We start from the raw sequence: 19,354 nt of genomic DNA on the forward strand, positions 1-19,354 counted from the left end.
GAATGCCAGTAGCAGCAAGACTGTGTGAGGACTGCCCTTCCTAGAGGACCATGCCCAAGTGTAGGTAGAGGCAGGACTGGAGGACAGACTGGAAGGGATGGTTTCACTCTGTTCCAATCAACAGCAGTCAGACCTGTTTCCAGGTAGGGAAACATCCATCCATTCATCCATCTACCCATCCATCCATTCACCCACCAATCCATCCATCCATCCATCCATCCATATACACACCCATCCACCCATCCATCCACCTACCAATCCATTCATCCACCCACCCACCATTCATCCATCCACCCATCTATCCACCCATCCATCCATCCATCCATCCATTTATCTATCTATCCATCCATCCATCCATCCATCCATTTATCTATCCATTCATCCACGCACCCACCCACCCATCTATCCATCCATCCATCCATCCATCCACCCACCCACCCACCCATCTATCCATCCATCCATCCATCCATCCATCCATCCACACATCCACCCACCCATCTATCTGTCCACCCACCCACCCACCCATCTATCCATCCATCCATTCATCCACACATCCACCCACCTGTCTATCCATCCATCCACATACCCATCCATTCATCCACACATCCATCCACACACCCATCCATCCACTCATCCATCCACCTGTCCATCCATCCATTCATCCACACATCCATCCACACACCCATCCATCTACTCATCCATCCACCTATCCACCTATCCATCTATCCATCCATCCATCCACTCATCCATCCACCTATCCATCTATCCATTCATCCATCCACCCATCCATCATCCATCCACCCACCCACCCATACACCCACCTTCTCATCTGGCCCCATAGCAGGGCATTGGGCACTGCTTGAAAGTGTTGTCATTACTTTTGCCATGCGCTATCCAATGAGGGAGTTTATGGTCCTTTCTCTCATGTGTACAAAACTGAAGTAGTCCTGGCAGCCTCCACATTACCCCCACAAAGTGACTGAGGTAGTTAGTGTCATTGTCAATTTGACAAGATCTGGATCCTCTAAGAGGCAGGCCTCCAGGCATACCTGTGAGGATTATTTAGATCATGTCAGCCTCTGGGCATGCCTTTGAGGGATTATCATGCTTAGATTAATCGAGGGGGCAGACCCATTCTAATAGTGGGTGGCCCTGGGCCTGGGCCCTGGACTGTGTGAAAAGGAGAGAGATCAATCAGGTGGAATGCCAGCGGTCAGGGCTCTTAACTACAGCTGCATTTGGCCAGCACTCCTGCCACTCTGCCTTCCCTCCTGTGATCCGCTCCCCTTGGAATCCTCTACCAAGCTAAATCAAATCTTTCTCCCTTAAGTTGCTTATATTAGGATGCTCTGTTAGACCACGACCAGCCTACCTTCTTTCCCAGTTTCTGGGGCCGCTCTGTCCCTGCAAGGAGTGTGTTTACTTTCTGCAGAGGGAGGTGAAGGGAAGCTGAGGCTTGGCTCCCTGGCTGTAGCTGCTCCCTAACAGTTGAGGAGGTTGAGCTTCTCCGAGACACAAGCCAGGATCGGGAGGACTTAGGCTGTGAGAGGTCTGAGATGCTTGGCTTTCCCATTAACCTCCAAACATGCACGGCCCGAGAAGTTACTGGCCTCTTGAGCTTCATCTGTAAAATGGGAAGGACAACCTTGCCCTCAAGAGTGATGCCCAGAAGATGTGTGTGACTCCAATGCTTAGTGCAGGTTTCATTAAGGAGCAGGCACTCTTTCTACACTGCCCAGAGTTTTCATTCAGATGTAGAAACAGAAATCGCTCCCGCATGAGATCAGCAAAGATTTACCATGTTATGCAGGACCGATGTGCACCCCGTATGTCTATTCTGCCATCATTCGCTTACCCCTCATCCGTCTATGCGCTTTCCAGTCCTCCATCCATCTACCCATTCATTCACCGCCCATCCGTCGATTCCCCTCCCACCCTATCCATCGAGCCATCTACCTCCCCACCATTCACCTCCTGTTAATTAATCTGCCACCCACCCACCCTACTATCTATAATCTTTCCATTCACCCAGCCACCCACTTCCCACCATATGGCAGCTATTCATCCATTTACTCATCATCCAGACACCCAGTTCTGGGCACTGGACCTTAAAGAAGGAGACAGATCCTGCGCTGCACTCCCTCAGGAGACAGTCCCGTGGGACAAGTGCGGGAACCTTAGGAACAAGGCCTTGACAGGCCACGTGGTTGGGAGGACTCCTGAGGAGCTCAGAGGTCTCCACTGAGTGCCGTCCCTCTTCAATGTCTGCAAACTCATCACTCAACTTGTGCTGATCCCAGGAGACTGATCAGCCTGCTGCTCTCTCTCTCTCAATAGATCTGACTATGTGGGGTAGGCAGAGCCCCACATGCAAGCCTCTCACAGCACACTCCTGGTGAAAAATGGGGCACACAGCTCATCCTGACTTGCATGTGTCTGATTTCTAGCACTGAGCGTCCCTTATCCCACAGGACCCCTTGATCCCAGGTAAGAGAGCTGAGTGGTCTTCCTACTGAAGATGCACGGGAGGTTCCATGCTGGCTATGGCCCTTTCTGGAGGAACCCATGGTCTGCAGTATGGATAGAGGGGATGGAGAGCAGGCCATCACATTGGGAGCGGTGCCCCTATGAGCTCAGGGAGGTCAAACCACGGCTGTCTTTTCCTGCGTCTGTGACTACACTGCCGGCGCAGGCCAGATGCTAGGTAAGAACTGGAGTGTGAACGTGCTCTCTCTAGCAAAAGGGAGTCATTGGAGGCGCTGCGATATTGCCGCGACGGGCTGAGCAGAAGCAGCTCGAAGTTCAGCAGCAGCATTTCTCCTTCTCATTGCCAAAAGGAGACCCACAGAAACCGTCTGGCAGCCTGCACAAAGAGCAACGGACAAGGACAAGCGGTGTCCTGGTTAGTGTTCCATGAACTCAACACAAACTAGAACCATCGAGAAAGAGGGACCTGCAATTGAGAAAAGACCTCCATCAGATCGGCTTGTAATCAGGTCTGTGGGGTTGATTAATGATTGATGTGGAAGGGCCCAGCTCATTGTGGGTGGGGCCACTCCTGGTAGTTGGTCCTGAGTCATATTTTAAAAGCAAGCTGAGAGAGCCATGGGGAGCAAGCTGGTAAGTAGCATTCCTTCATGGTTTCTGCTTCAGATCCTGTCTCCTGGTACCTGCTTCCAGGTAGCTGCCCTACTTCCCTTCATGGGAGACTGTGTGAGAAAGGGAGAAACCCCTTTCTCCCAAAGCTGCTTTTGGTCATGTTTATCACAGCAACAGACAGCAAACCAGGAAAGGAAAAGAAGCAAAGAAGGCCTGGGTGGCTGTTGTCTGCAATCTGAGGTGATGCCCGTCCTGTGACACAGGTAGTATCAGTGTCCTTTAGTGCGTGGATGGGATGATCTGCTTAGCGGGTGCTTCGCCAAGATGTTTAATTTAACACAGGGCCAATGGCTGTGAGCTGCCAAGAAATTTTGAAAGGTTCTGCCAAACCTGCTTCCTTTATAAAGACATGCCACTTGCCGGACAGGCAAGCATAGAGGATGAAGACAGGGCAGGGGAGATGGCTCCACAAATAAAGCCTTTGCCGTGCAAGCCTGAAGCTTGGAGTTCAGATCTCAAGGACCTGCACAAAGTCTGGTACAGTAAAGTGCCTCTCAGCATCCTAGGAGACCTTGTCTCAAACAAGGTGGAAGCTGAGGACCAACACTTGAAGTTGTGCCATGCTGCCAAGGATGAGGGCAAGCAGGACCTCCTCCTCCTCCTGGCAGGACTTAAGGTGACAAAATCACTTCTAAGATACTTGGTGTTATTGTTAAGAACATCAGGTAGCCCCAGTTGAAATGTGTGCTTGTCTTCACAAGACTCGAAGGTTCTGTGCAGATGCCCTTGGACTTCTTCACCCTCAGTTATGCCTGGGCAGTGACTGCCCTTGGACCCTGTCAGGCAGGGCTTCCTAAAAAGGGCAAGCTTGAGGTCCTGAGCAGTAACAGCTCTCTGTCCCCTGAGCCCTGACAGAAGAGCCTGTGGCAGTTTGGGGTGCCAGGATCAGGGGTTATGAAACACTCCTGGGAGTGAGGCTCCCTCCTATGCCACCGGATGCTTGTGGGGACCTCTGGACATGCGTCTGGTAGCTGTCCTCTTCTGTGTCCTGCTGCAGGAGGCTGCTAGGACTGGCGGCGCTGCAAGGATGGGATCGCTGCAGAGACTGGATGAGGACGGGACACTGAGCAGCCAGAGCAGGAAGCTGCCGGCTAGAGCATTTCCTCTCATTAAACACCATTCCCTGCTCCCCAGCCCCAGGCGAGAATGGATGTCACAGGCAGCCCTCTGCAGGCCCAGGCTAAGTGAGGCGTTTTTCATCTCAGGAATGCATGGGGTGTCGGGGGAGTTAGCGGCACTGTCGCCAGAGGAAGACAGAAACTGTAACGGCGGCAGAGGTGGGCGTCCTGCGCCCATCTGGCAGAAAAGTCATATTCTTGTGAAGCAGGGACCAAGCCAGCTCTGTCTCCTCTGAAAAGGAGACAAATTACACTTCAATTATTTGATGGGGTCTCGCAGCCTCGCCCCTGACTCCCATTCCGCACACCCTGGAGATTTTGGAAGAGCTGACTCCCCTCAGAGAGGGCGCCCGCCCTGTCACCTGTTCCTCCCATTCTCCAGCTAATTCCGCAGGGCCCGTGGGAGGCAGCGGGCTCGCAGATCTGTGTGTGGGCGCTGCCGCTCCCTGCCTCAGTGTCTTTGTACCTTCTGGTTACAAAACAGGCTGAGCAGGCTCATTTGCATGAAGCCCGAGCGCGGGCTACGAATCCTCCTTCGTTCTTAGTCGGTAATAGAATCTTCAGGCTGTATTCCGCAGGCTGTATCCCTGGGGATCTGTGGGAGATAGAGCCTAGCTTCAGGGGTGGATGGATGGCATTCTTCTCTGTGAACTAGCGCTGCGCATATCACTGAGCAGCTCAGAATCTGTTTGGGAAGTGGCCATCAAGTGACCCTGTTTGAGGCAACCAGAGGGAGACTGTTCACAGCAAATGACAAATCTCAGCCCAGGCACGGATGCAAGCAAGCCGGTCAGCATAACTGGCTGAGCCCTCAGTCATGGAGACTGGGCACCGCTAGGAAACAGAGTAAAGTCCTGAACTACAGAGCAGGGCAGGCAGGCTGCGGCTCGGCTCTGCGGTTCCCGGTTCCCTCCTACCTCCCAGCTGCAGCGGTGTCAGCCCCTGGGTCCCTGCCAGGAGCACAGAGGGAAACATTGGTGCCTTCCTGGCCCCAGGGTTCATTCAGGACAAGGCTTGGGCAGAATGTAGGGTGTCCTTCTCCTAGAGCTCTTGTAAGTAGCAAACCAGAAAAGAGTGCAGGGGAGCGGGCAGATAGAGAGTGAACCAGACATGTGCTGGACCCAGGATTTCAGCTCAGCATCCTCTTTATTCAGTGTTAGAAGGGCCTCAAGATCAATTGTGCCCCCAGTTTTCACTGAGGGGCGACTCAGTGCTGAGTTTCCCAACTATGGGGGCAAACCCAGTCCCTATCCAGGTTCCTTAGTGATCTTAATCACGGCCCAGCTGAGCTCTGGCAGCTGATTCTGGTTCTGTCTGAGGCTACAGCCAGTTGGGGAAGCACCTTTGGTGGACCAGGCCACTCTCCAGTGTCCTGACCTCAGGATTGGCACTCCCCAGCCCTCGGGGAAGTGCAAGGGCAGACCTGCTGAGTCTGGGCAAGCACTGAGCTCTGCTTCAGGCTACTCTGGAAAAATCAAAACCACATTTTCTCTCCTGGAGCTTCCCAGAGGGTTTTAACCCAGACTCCAAAAGCTGCTTTGGACAAATGCTGTTTCTCCAGGGAGAATTTCACTTTTCCTAAAATGCCAGTGATAAAATCAGCTGGAGACTGAGCTATGGACAGCTGGAGGGGACTCAGAGGCTGGAGCAGGCCTGCTGGTGGGACTAGGACTCCAGCTCTACCACATGGTCTCCAAACTCCACAGATGGGTCACCTAAGAAGGTGACAATAAAGGTCTAGCCCCTTCATATCTGACATCCATTGGAGCTTGTTTGTTTCTGTTTTGCTTTATTCTGTCTGTTTAGGACAGGGTCATATGTAGCCCAGGCTGGCCTTGAACTCATTATGTAGCCAAGAATAATCTTGATTTTATTTTTTTTAATTAAAAGAAAAGCGTGTGTATGCATGTGTGTGTGCATGTATGTGTGTGTGTGTGTGTGTGTGTGTAACTCCATCCTTTAACATTTTTTATCTTAGCCATGCAGTGGTGGCACACATCTTTGATCCCAGCACTTGGGAGGCAGAGGCAGGCAGATCTCAGTAAGTTCGAGGCCATCCTGGTCTACAAAGTGAGTTCCAGAACAGCCAAGACTATTACGCAGAGAAACCCTGTTTCAAAAAACAAAACAAAACAAAAAATTTACATCTTAAACTGGATGGTGGCGCACGCCTTTAATCCCAGCAGTTGGGAGGCGAGGCAGGCAAATCTCTGTGAGTTCAAGGCCAGCCTGGTCTACAGAGTGAGTTCCAGGACAGACCCCAAAGCTACTCAGAGAAACCCTGTCTTGAAAAGCAAAACAACAATAACAACAAATTTAATCTTGAACTTTTATCCTCCTCTCTACATCTTCCAAGTGCTGGGATTATCGGCATACACATCCATGCCTGGTTTTACGTGATGCTGGGACCTGAACCAGGACTTTGTGTGTGCTAGACAAGGACCCGACCAATTCTGCCATGTCCCTAGACTCCTTCTTAAAAATAATCTGAGACAGAGTTGGGCTGTATAATCTAAGATGGCCTTCAACTCACTCTGAAGCCCAGGCTGGCCTCAAATTTATAGTATCCTCCTGATTCAGCCTTCCATTTTAGCATTTTGAATGGTGAGAGCTGTTTGTGAACAGGGCAGAGACTCCAAGTAGAGGGGTGGCAGGGAAATCCCAGGACACCAACACACTGCACTGCACTGTTTAAGACCAGTGAACCCAAACTATTTGGGGCTATAAAGTCTTCAACTCTGGTGTCTTCAGGAGATGGGGAGGGCCAAGGGTGTGGCTGAGAGGCAACACCTCCTGCCAGGGAGAGAGAATCAGCCTGTAATAATAACCCTGGGAGAGCTGGCTTGTAAGGGTTAGGCTCTGGGCTTCCTAAGAATGGGGCTTTCTGAGCTGAGACCAGAAAGTACAAGGCAAAGAGAGTGGCTTGTCACCCTCTCTGGGCCCAGACTGTGACACCTCACCTTGGCCACTCCCGCTGCCACTGCAGTCTGCTCCCCAGGGCAGGTAGGACATGCTGAAGAGCACTGGCTTCTGCCTGGACCTGGCCTGGGACCCAGCTAGTATGGGTTGGGGGAGGCCCAGGACCCACATGTAGCAGAACAGGTGAGCATTCAACACCCTGGCTTCTGCACAGAGGGCGGATCCTTCCTGCCTATTCCCACCTGTACTCGAAGAGCTGAGGCTGCAGGCTGTTAGTTTAAAGCAACTGACACTTTGTATCCCTGTCTGAGGCCCAGAAGTCGGAAACCAAGGTAAGTCTGCAGGCACCAGGAGGGCCTTGCATGTTCTCCAGCTCCTTGGGAACTCCAGGTTCTCATGGTTTGCAGTGGTATCTGTTTGGCCTCTGCCTCCATCTTCACAGACTTCCCCTGGTCTCTCTGTTCCACTAATTCCACTTTATCTTCTGTCATGAGGTCACAACTGTCTGAAGATTCAGTTGCAGGGGATTTGACACCTTCACACCAATGCACATAAAATAAAGTTAAATAACCCATAAAAATATTAAAAAAAAAAACAAGGTACAGGTTTCTAATTCTAACATGTAGGAGCTAAGGTAGGAGGGCCAAAAGTTCAAGGTCAGCCTCAGTAACTTAGTGAGACCCTGCTCAAAATACAGGTAAGGGGCTAGTGAGCTGGTTCAGTTGATAAAATGCTTGCTGCACAAGTTTGAGGACCTGAGTTCGGATTCACAGACCTGACATCAAACCCTAGGCGTGGCAGTTCATGCCTGGAATCTTAGTTCTGGGGAGGGAGAGACAGGCAGATCCCCAGGGTTTCCCGACTTGACAGTCTGGGCAATCAGTGAGCTTCAAGTTCAATGAAACACCTGGTCTCAAAAAAGGAGGTGGATCTGACAGGATGATCAGTGGATAAAGGTACCTGCTACCAAGCTTGATGGTGTGAGTTCAAGCCACAGAATCCACATGGTGGATGGAGAGAACCCACTTCCATAGGTTGTCCTCTGACCTTCATATTCTCAACAAGAAATAGGACTCTCTCTGTGTCTCTGTCTCTGTTTCTCTCAATAAAACCTAAGAAATAATTTTAATTAAAAAATAAGATTGAGGGTGATTGATGAAAACATCCAACATCAACCTGTGACCTCTATATAAATGCATACATGTGCCCATGTACCAATACACATACATACACACACACACAAGTACACATACACTCAAAATACATAGAATAAAATAAAGCAAAGGTAAAAAGAGGGGCTGGGGATGTAGCTCAATTGTAGAGTACCAGTCTAGCATACATAAGGCCCTGAGTTCAATCCCAAATAAAAGTAAAAGAAAAAAAAGATGCTGTGTGTGTATGTGTGCGTGTGTATGTGTGTGTGTGTATGTGTGTGTATGTCTGTGTGTATGTGTGTGTATATGTGTGTGTGTATATGTGTGTGTGTATATGTGTGTGTGTTGCCTTTTACCTCAATAAAGTACAAGGCCCACAGGGCCAAGATGGCTCAGCTAGTGACTCATCTGACCACTGGTGGTCACAGAGCCAACTGATCTTTCCCAAGAGTTCAGGGACAAAGTGAATTGTCAGCATCCTGCTGGCAAGTGGATGAGCACCTCATTCAGGGCTGGGTATCATCAGAGACATGAGATGCTTATCCAAGCAGTGGACAGGGCTCAGTCTTCCCAGGTAGAAGCAGCAAATCCCTCCTCAGAGCTGAGCCAGGGCCACGTGGGTGGTGGGCCAGAGGGGCTAGGTGTAGCCCGAGAACACCCTGAGGACCCCTGTGCAGCAGATCTGCATGGGCACCAAGAACTATGACTGAGAATAAGATGGTGGTGTGGGCGTAGGTCCCAGCACTCTACATCTGGCCCATATGCTGTGGGGCCCTGGCTTGATTTCTGAACATTCTTATTCACTTAGCATGTCTCTGCCACCTCACCATCACCACCTCTACCACCACAGCCATACACCAGATACATTTTCCAAACTTTGGGGAAAGTTGCTGCCTGGATCCAGAGTCCAGGAGGGGCCTCCATTGGCCTTCTGGGTCAGGAGTCAAGACTGTACTCTGAGGGACTCAGGAGCCTGCTGGTCACCTTCCTAGGACAATCCCAGCAGAGTGTCTTATCCTAATAGCCTCTCCCATCAGTACTTGGATGCATACAAGGGGAACATCCCTCAGAAAGTCCAACCACAGAATGGCCTCTTTCTGTACACAGCTGATGCCTATCAGGCTTCATCAATGAGCAGCCAGCCTGCTATGAACTGTGCCTCTGCTGTTTGTCCAAAAGCAGGTGGACTCCAACTGAGAGTCAAGGGCTAAGACCGTCCAGACAGGCTCAGTGTGCATGCACCTGTGGTTCCCAAGGAGGATACCACGTCTCCAGCAGGCTCCATGGCAGGGGAGTGACCTGCTTCCCTGAGGCAGAGCCGTTTCTCAGAGAGGGAACAGAACTGAGTGGGTAGATAGAGGGGTGACTGTTTCGTAGGCCTGGCTTGAACGTTGTCACTGGCCAGAGACCTTACACCCGAGGGCAGTGGCCCTTTCTCATCGGACATGGCTTCCTGGTCATGCCATTGCTGGTGTTAAGAAAGCTACCGTGTCCAAAGCATACTCTGCCCTGGATTCACCCAAATCCCAACTCACCTGACTTAGCAATGAAGACTCCACGAGTTCTATTTTACAGATAGGGGAAACTGAGGCTCAGAACCCAAGAGTGCAGGGGAGGGTGTAAAAGCCTGCTTGGAACTGGCTATGTTGGGGCACTCAGATAGCTTAGTAGGAGGATAGCTGCTCATCCTCACAGAGGAAGGCCCTGTGCTTTATAGAAAGATCCTGTCTCAAGAAACAAAAACACCTAATTGATAATTTTTTTTTTAAAAAAAATCCATTTTAGAAGCCTCTACCCCTCCTTCTGCCACCCCGCTGTCTTTTCATGGGCAGGAGGTCCGGGGACTGCTGGACAGTGTGCACATCTCCTTGTCTCTCCCAGTCACTGAACGTGTTGTCATCACCTAGCAGCGTAAGCTAGATTCCAAAGCTCTGGGCTCTGCGGGGCTGATTACTAAGGTCCTCGTTACTGGGGTGTGTAGCTAAAAGTATTCTCTTTTCTGTTTAAATAAAAAGGAAAGTTTTAACTTTAACATAGTAACATTATATACAACAACAGTTATCAAGCAAGAATTATAGTTACAATATATAGTCTATTTGTATTAGGCAAAAATTAAAGAAGATATTTTATCATCTTTCTTATCTTTGTGAGGCTAAAGCTTTGTCTCTAATTTATATTTTATCATAACTAAGAAAAACTATAACTAATTGTCTTCAAATCTATCAAAGAACCCCAGGAGGATATAATGTTATCTAAGAAAACAGAAAGGACATTGCAAGTGACTTCCAAAACTCTCAGACTGACAGAGACATCTCACTGCCTGGACAGTCACCCAAAGTTCTTCTGTGATGTTGGGGCATCCATCTTCAGCCTACAGGCCCATAGTATCCAGCAGACTTTTCCATGAAGCAGGAAACTTGAAGATCTGTTCTGCCTTGTATTGGCAAAGTTTGTCAGTTCCTTTCTTCTGTGTCCTACAGAAAGTCTGGCAGTTTCTTCCGTGAAGCAGGAATCCTGAAGGGCCATGCCATCTTTTGGAAAGTTTAATATTCACTTTTGTGGGTCCTGCAAGCTCAGTTCATTCAGCATACGATTAAGTAGTCCAAGCAAGAGCAGTTTCTTGCCCAAATGGCTAGCCTTGCCACATTGAAGGCAAATTATATAATGAGTTTCTTCAATGCCCATCAACCTCTCTGAAGTAATTGGTGCTGCCAGAAGCAGACATTTCTCACAGTCAAGAAAAGCCTAAGTTTTCAAAACCTTTTAAATGCCATATTATGTAGATCTTTGAAGTATTGAAGATTATCTAACTGAAATATATCTTTGAATACCTAGAAAACCTAACTAACATGACTAAAAGTTTGATTATTATAGATGACTATCTATTATATGTATTTCTTAATTTGTCACATTTTTAAATAAGCTGCATAAACATAATACCTTAAACAAGGGTAGAAAAATATATAGTAGCAGAATTGACCTTAAATTTGTATCAATAGAGCAAAATCCACACCAATGTATTTATTTCTATATCATATTTCCCTTTTTAAGAAAGAGATTGGCTATGACCATTAACCATTTATAATCAACCCTTTTTAAATAAAAACAAACATTTATAAACAATCATTTTGGGAATTTGGGCACAGTTTTTTTAAAACTCCTTTTTGCTGTTTGTTGAGTGAAGAATTTTTACAGCTTGGAAGACCTTTTGGGGGTCTTGTTCCATCAAACCACACTAGCCTGGAAGGAATTCACAGGTTTTTATACTTTGTGGAAACAAAAGCAGAACCTGTGTTTTAAAGTAACATAACTTAGACTCAAATTTTGGAATCAAGATACCTTTAAAATATATATATGTTGCCGGGCGGTGGTGGCGCACGCCTTTAATCCCAGCACTCGGGAGGCAGAGGCAGGTGGATCTCTATGAGTTCGAGGCCAGCCTGGTCTACAAGAGCTAGTTCCAGGACAGGAACCAAAAGCTACGGAGAAACCCTGTCTCGAAAAATCAACATATATATATATATATATATATATATATATATATATATATATATATATATGTTGATTTAACTTAACAGCCCCCAGAATCAAACATCTCTCTGTAGTCAAAAATTCAAAGAAAACACATTAATATAAAAAGTCCAGACTCTTTGTATCTTTTCCATCTTTTTTGTTGTTGTTGTTGTTGTATTTTCAAGACAGGGTTTCTCCATAGCTTTTGGAGCCTGTCCTGGAACTAGCTCTTGTAGACCATGCTGGCCTCAAACTCACAGAGATCTGTCTGCCTCTGCCTTCCGACAGCTGGGATTAAAGGCGTGCGCCACCACCGCCCGGTTATATTTTCCATCTTTATGTGGCTTAATATACATATATTTTATTACTTTATTTCTTTTTAAGGATTTTAAATCATTATTTTAATCTATGACTTTTTTCTCTTTCTCAATTCTATGCACATTTGTTAAACACAATGTAACCCATTTAGAGGTCTTTTATGTATGAATCTATCCTTATTGTGTATCTGAAATCCTTTTCTGACCAGGAGCATTTTTTAAATGGTAAGTGGTGTGGTCGCAGTAGGCGCTGGATGCTGGCTCTGCCTTTCTCGGCCTTTTAACACAGCAGAGGTATGTTCATCACCAGCTCCAGGACTGTTGAGTGGGAGCCATGCTCACCACCTCAATTCTGTAAAGCAGTGTACAACACACAAACCCTTTTCGTCTGAGTAAAAGCTAAACCTACCATGCAATACACTGGGCGGCCTGGAAATGTCTCTGTGTATGGTGATGGGAATCCGACATGCTCTCCTGCCTGTGTATGCCTAACAGACCTGATTCGGCCAGTTTCGCGGGTGGGGAGTTCTGAGCCCTGGTGCACTTTTAGCTACTTTTCTCCTAACCCCAAGCAGGCACACATATGAGCACCCAGACCCGTGGGTGTTGGCCCATGTAGGTTAACCCCACGGTGGGTTAACAGATACAGTTAGAAGCATTCTGCGTTCTGTAGTCCTCCTGGAAAAGTTTTCTCCACCCACCTGATCCTGAAGCCACTTACAAAATGAGGCTTATAATTAGTTACAATTGTTTGACCAGTGTCTTAGGCTTCTTATTGGCTAGTTCTAACTATTAAATTAGCCCATTTCTAGTAATCTGTGTGTTGCCACAAGGCTGTGGCTTACCAGTGTGGCATGTTATCCCTTCATCTCTTTTGACTCTGTCCAGTCTCTCTATCTCCGTTCAGATTTTCTGCCTGGCTTTACTCTACTAAGCCATTGACCAAAACAGCTTATTCATTAACCAATAAAAGCAACACGTATACAGAAGGACTTCCCACATTAGGGATGCTCCTTACACCTTCCTAGTAAAGTCCTGACCACCCAGGACTCAGAATGTGAGTATACTTGGAGATAGGGCCTTGAAAAAGATGAAGTTCATCATGAAGCCCCTCATCCAGTGTCCTCATAGAAAAGGGACACAGGCATGTTCAAGGATATCCCTGTGGGGACATAAGGAAAGGAGGAAGATCTGAGGAGGAGCTGATCAGTCTACAATTTAATCCCAGACCTCTAGTCCCAGAGAGAATAGCAGCTGGTGAAAGTCATCGTCAACTCACAACAGTCACAGAAAACCACATAGAAGTCACCCACGTGCTTGCAGGCAAAGGGTTTGTTGACTTGAAGCCGAACCTGAGCCCCTCGGGGTTCTGGGGTTTCTCTACCCATCGGATTTGCTCACTGATAGCACCCATGGAGGCTCAGGTAGTAGGAATTTTGTTCAGTATGTTGCCTCTGCCTGTGTCCAAAAGAGAAGGTAGTTACATACAATCCACAATTCAGACTTTGACACTGGACCTCTGAGGAAGCTGGCCTGGAGGAATAGCCCAGGGTGGAGGTGCTGCTCATAAAATTTCATCTCTATCTCTGATTAGCCACTGAGTGAGCTTCATTTTCCCAGCAGTGTTTGATCCTGAGATTCCCCTTCCCTCCAGGCATTAATAATCATTTCATGGAAAAAAAGTAGTTGCTATTTTTCCAAAAGTAATTGAGAGAATCCAGAGAATTTTCAGTTCTTCACAGCATTGCAGCCCAGAGTAAGGTCTGGACACTGTGCCACCAGAACCACCAGACCCTGGTGACCTGTTCCCAGCCTGGTAAATATTGATTCAGAGGAGCTGGAACAATCTGCACACACCTCTCTGGGTGGAGAGGATGAAGAGGATGGAGAAGAAAATAAGGGGAGAGATGGGGTTGAAGGTGAAGATGGAGCCGAGTGTAGAGATGGAGCCGAGGGTGGGGATGGAGCCAAGTGTAGAGATGGAGCTGAGTCTAGAGATGAAGATTAGTATAGAGATGGAGCTGAGGGTTGGGATGGAGCTGAGTGTAGAGATGGAGCTGAGTGTAGAGATGATGGAGCTGAGTGTAGAGAAGGAGCCAAGTCTAGAGTTGGAGATGAGTGTAGAGATGGAGCTGAGGGTGGGGATGGAGTTGAGGGTGGAGATGGAGCTGAGGGTGGCGATGGAGCTGAGGGTAGAGATACAGCTGTGGTGAATGGATGAAGTCCTAGGTGAATGTGTGTTGTTGACATGGGCATAGTCATGTCAGGAACCCCAGTGTCTTAGATCCACAGGAATGGCAAAGCCTCCCCTGGTTCAGGTTCAGAGAAATGGCAAAGACTTCCTCTGGTCCATTGTGTGGGTGTTGACAGTTTACACTAAAACTAGCAAAGGAAGTTTTCTCCTTCTGGACAACCGTGACATGAGACCTCCCACCAAGACGTGCTCACCCCTCCTCCTGTGCTGTGCTTGATAAACGGGCTGACGTTGCAGGTTGCATAGCAGGTGCTCTCCATCAGCGTGAGCACAGCCCACCAAGTCCCAGCTTTCCTTGTATGTGCGCCTGTTGTTTCATCACTGTTGTCATTTGCTCATTCCTGCATTGCCCCAGTCAGGTGTTCAGGACCAAGCGATGCCACAAACAGCTGAGGGTGGAGAGGGGTTGAAGATGGAGATGGAGTTTACAGTAGAGACATGGCTGAGGGAGATGGTACTGAGAATCAAGATGGAACTGGATGTGAGGATGGAGTTGCGGGTAGAGTTGGGATTGAAGGCAGACATTTGTGTATTGGCAGAGATGGGGTTCTGGGTAGAAAGATGGAGTTCTGTGTGGGAATAGGGGTGACAGTAGAGAGGAGGCTTGGATGGTGAAGATGCCTAGGAACAAGGTCTTGCTACTGATGGCGAGACTCCTTTCTACTCATGGTACCCAGTAGTTGGCTGTTTTCTTTTCCCAGTTTGGAATCCATAGAGATTTCTAAAATTATACTGATTTGCCTTCAGTTTGTCTAAGGTCCTTTTTTCTTTTTTTTAAAGATTTATTTAGGGGCTGGAGAGATGGCTCAGCGGTTAAGAGCATTGCCTGCTCTTCCAAAGGTCCTGAGTTCAATTCCCGGCAACCACATGGTGGCTCACAACAATCTATAATGAGGTCTGGTGCCCTCTTCTGGCCTGCAGACATACACACAGACAGAATATTGTATACATAATAAATAAATAAATATAAAAAAAGATTTATTTATTATGTATATAGTATTCTTCCTGCATGTATGCCTGCAGGCCAAAAGAGGGCACCGGATGTCATCCCAGATGGTTGTGAACCACCATGTGGTTGCTGGGAATTGAACTCAGGTCCTGTGGAAGAGCAGCCAGTGCTCTTAACTGCTGAGCCATCTCTACAGCCCCCTAAAGTCCTTTTTCCTAATATGTGCCCCATAATGTTTTGAGGCATGCTGGTTAGCTTTTTGTCAACTTGACACAAGAGAAAGTTATCTGGGAAGAAAGAATCCTAATGGGGGTGGCGTGTCCCCCTCAGATGGTCTGTAGGCAAGCCTGTGAGATATTTTCTTTAAGGGCCCAGGCTGTTGTGGAAGGTACCATCCCTGGGCAGGTACCTTGTATTATAAGAAAGTAAACAGAGCAAGCCAGTAAGCAGTATTACTTCATGACCTCTGCTTCAGTTCCTGCCTCTGGGTTCCTGACTCCAGGTTCCTGTCCTGACTTACTTTGATGATAGACTATAAGCTGTAAAATTAAACCCTCCTCACCACAGGCTCTCAGCCCCAAGTTGCCTTTGGCCATGGTAATTATATCAGCAACTGCCGCGCACCATGCCCCCGTGTCTGCGCTCTGTGCCCTAGAACCCAGTTCGCAAGCTTCGGGCAAGGGGGCTGGAGGTTAAAACACACAGACATACACAGACAGAGAGACAGCGACACGGGTCATCCTTGAATTCCCCAAGAATGCCCCCTTTATTGTGTTCAGGGGCAGATTATATAGAGATAGCCACGCCCCAGCCAAACCCACCAGAAACCACTCTCCTGCCATCAGGAACTCCTGAAGGTCTCATGCTCAGAACAGCTGTAGGCACTCAGATCAGGGGATTACAAGAAATTCAGGATCTGGGGTCTCACTGCTCCCAACAAGCATCAAAAGGCAAATTAACACATGAGATGTCCCTAATAACCAGGTTTTTCGGTATTGACAATATATCCCACGCTGCCCAGCTCTAGTCTCCCCATCTGCGCTCATAGAAACTGAAGGTGGTGTTAGAGCTGTACTAGCTTTTTGTTGTTGTAACAAAATCCCTAACAAGAGACACGGAAGGAAGGAAGGAAGGACTTTTGGGCTCAACATAAGAAGACATACAGGGCCATGGCAGGAATATTTAGAGATGGGAGTGTGAGGGGCTGGTCACACTGTATCTGCAGTCAGAAAGCAGAAAGACAAGAATTCTGGTGCTTGGTTCACGTTCTCCCTTTTTGCTTTTGTTTTCAGTCCAGGATCAACCCATGGCAGAGACACACACATTTAGAGAGTTTCTTCCCTCCTCAGTTAAATCAGTTGAGATTATTCTCACACTAGGTGAGAATAAGACCACTACCATAATTTTTGAGCCAAATATGAAGCAAGCTTTATTCCACACTGACCAAAATGATGGGCACTGGCCAGGTCCATACCTGAGATTCCCAGAGAATGGCATCGAATTACATTAGTTAGGTGTTTACAATGCAACACCCACAAGGTTGCATACTTCCTGCCTCCATCCAATGGGGCAAGCATACATCCTGATGTGTTTTCTGCTTACACACATTCTGTGCAGGTGGGGCAACCAACCTTGTTTACAGAAGTGAAAGCACATGGTTTGTTATCTTATATGAACAGCAGCCCCCAGCATTCCAGGAACTTATCTGGCCTTGGGCAAGTGGGGCTTTACAGATGAGGCTTCCAGGTGAGAGGCAATTTTGTTTTACAGATCTCTCAAGCACAAGAATTAAAACTTAAAGCATAACTTTAGCCCTCACAATATGGGCTCAGAGATATATCCAGAGGCACATCTCTGAGGACTTCAAATCCAGTCAGCTTGACAATGAAGATTAACCACCCAAAGCCTACTACTTGTCAATTTAATTGGACCCTGTATTAGTCAGGATTCTCTAAAGCAGTGGCTCTCAACCTTCCTAATTCTGCAACCCTTTAATACAGTTCTTCATGTTGTGGTGACCCCAACCATAAAATTATTTTTGTGGCTATTTCATAACTGTAATTTGGCACTGTTATTAATAGTAATGTAAATATCTGTTTTCCAATGGTCTTAGGTGACCCCTATGAAAAGGTCATTGGAACTCCAAAGAGTTGCAACCCATGGGTTGAGAACTGCTGCTCCAGAGGAACAGAATTGATAGAATAAGTATCATTCTGTTAATTGTGATTACACACACACACAGGATTTATTAGAACACTTATGGGTGGTGGTCTAGTTAATCCAACAATGGCTGTTTACCAATGGATGGTTCAAGAATCCAGGAGTTGTTCCATTCACAAGGCTGGATGTCTCTGCTGGTCTTCAGTATATGCTGGAATCCCAAAAAGTAGGCTCTAAGGCTAATAAAGGAATGGAGTTATCGGTGAAAATTGAGGCAAGCAGGCAAAGAGCAGCAGCTTCCTTCTCCCATGTCCTTTATATAGACAAAGACACTAGAATTATATAGGCTGCCCAGATTGAAGGTAGAGCTTCCCACTTCAAATGGCTAAATTGAGAAAAACCCTTCACTCCCTCACAGGTGTACCTAGCTCGTGTACCTGGGCTTTAGCTAATTCTACATGTAGTTGACATCCAAGAATAGCCATCATGTACCCAAACAAATAACTTCAAAAATTGTTACATTCTACCCCTGGCCTTTAAGGGTCATGTCCATTTCGAGATGCCAAATGCATTCAATTCACCTTCAAAAACCCTCACAGTCTTTAGCAATCTCAGCACCATTCAAAAGCCCAAATTCTAAGATCTCATTTGAGGCTCAAGATGAACTCTTAACTGTAAGCATCTGTAAACTATTTCTAATCTGCAAAGGCACAATCAACATTCCCATTCTAAAAGGACGGATGGGAACATCGTCAGGAAAGAGTGAACCAAAGCAAGACTGAACCTAGCAGGACAAATACCAAACCACATAGCTCCATGTCTGGCATCTGGGCTCAAGCTGGTATCATCTGGGCATTAACGAAGACTGCCTTGGGCATCCCCGTCCTTCCAGCTTTGCCACCTGTAGCACAGGTGATCTCTATGCAACCTTTGCTCTGCAGGTTTTCTCAGGAGAGGTCCCAGAGCCCTGCCATCTCCACAAGCCTGGTGTCTGTTCCAATTTATTCTCAGCCTTCACGGCTTTATGCAATGGCCTTTCTTCAGAGGCTCTAACCTGCTACACATTGCCTAATCTCTGCAGCGTTCTAGAACCTTCTGCATTTTTCCTGCCTTTAAACTAGTGTCACGAGTGCTACAAGGCCAAGCTTTGTTGCCAGCTCAACACATGGTCCGGTTCTCTTCTGCCACAGCTATAACGGTCTCTGGGTAACGTGTCTTGTCGCCCAGTCTGGAAAAAGATTCCTCGAGGCAGCTGTTGTCAGGTGAGGAATTCCTTCAGAGACACTATGTTCAGTCTCTTTCAGACTGATTTGTTCTCGCACACATTAGAACCTTTGAAGAGTGGAGTCCCACCCCTCCCCCACCCCCTATTACTTTCCCAGTTGTCCCAGTGTAGACTGTAAAGTGCAGGGAATTGAACCCAGACCCTCCAGAAGAACAGCCAGTGTTCTTATCCACTGAGCCATCTCTCCAACCCCTGAGAATGCTAAGTTTTGGGTGACATTGTGTCCACAGTCAAAAAGTAGAGAGAGCTGAATGTTAGTACTTAGCTGACTTCCCCCTTTTTTCCATTTTATTCTATTTGGCACGGTCCTCCATTCATGGGGATGGCATCACCCACATCCAAGGTGTGTCCCCCTCTGTTAAACCTCCCTGGAAATAACCTCAAAGACACACCCAAAGGCTGCCTTAAAGGTGATTAAAAATCCGATGAAGATTAACTGTCACAGGAGCCGTAACTCGTTCTCCATTTCACAGCTGAGCTGCCCTGGGGACAGCAAAGGTCCCACAGGACATGTGCAGCCAGGGAG

This window comes from Microtus oregoni, unplaced genomic scaffold (assembly GCF_018167655.1).
Source record: "Microtus oregoni isolate MIOR12 unplaced genomic scaffold, Mior012 000027F_ref0000203, whole genome shotgun sequence".
Taxonomy (NCBI): Eukaryota; Metazoa; Chordata; class Mammalia; order Rodentia; family Cricetidae; genus Microtus; species Microtus oregoni.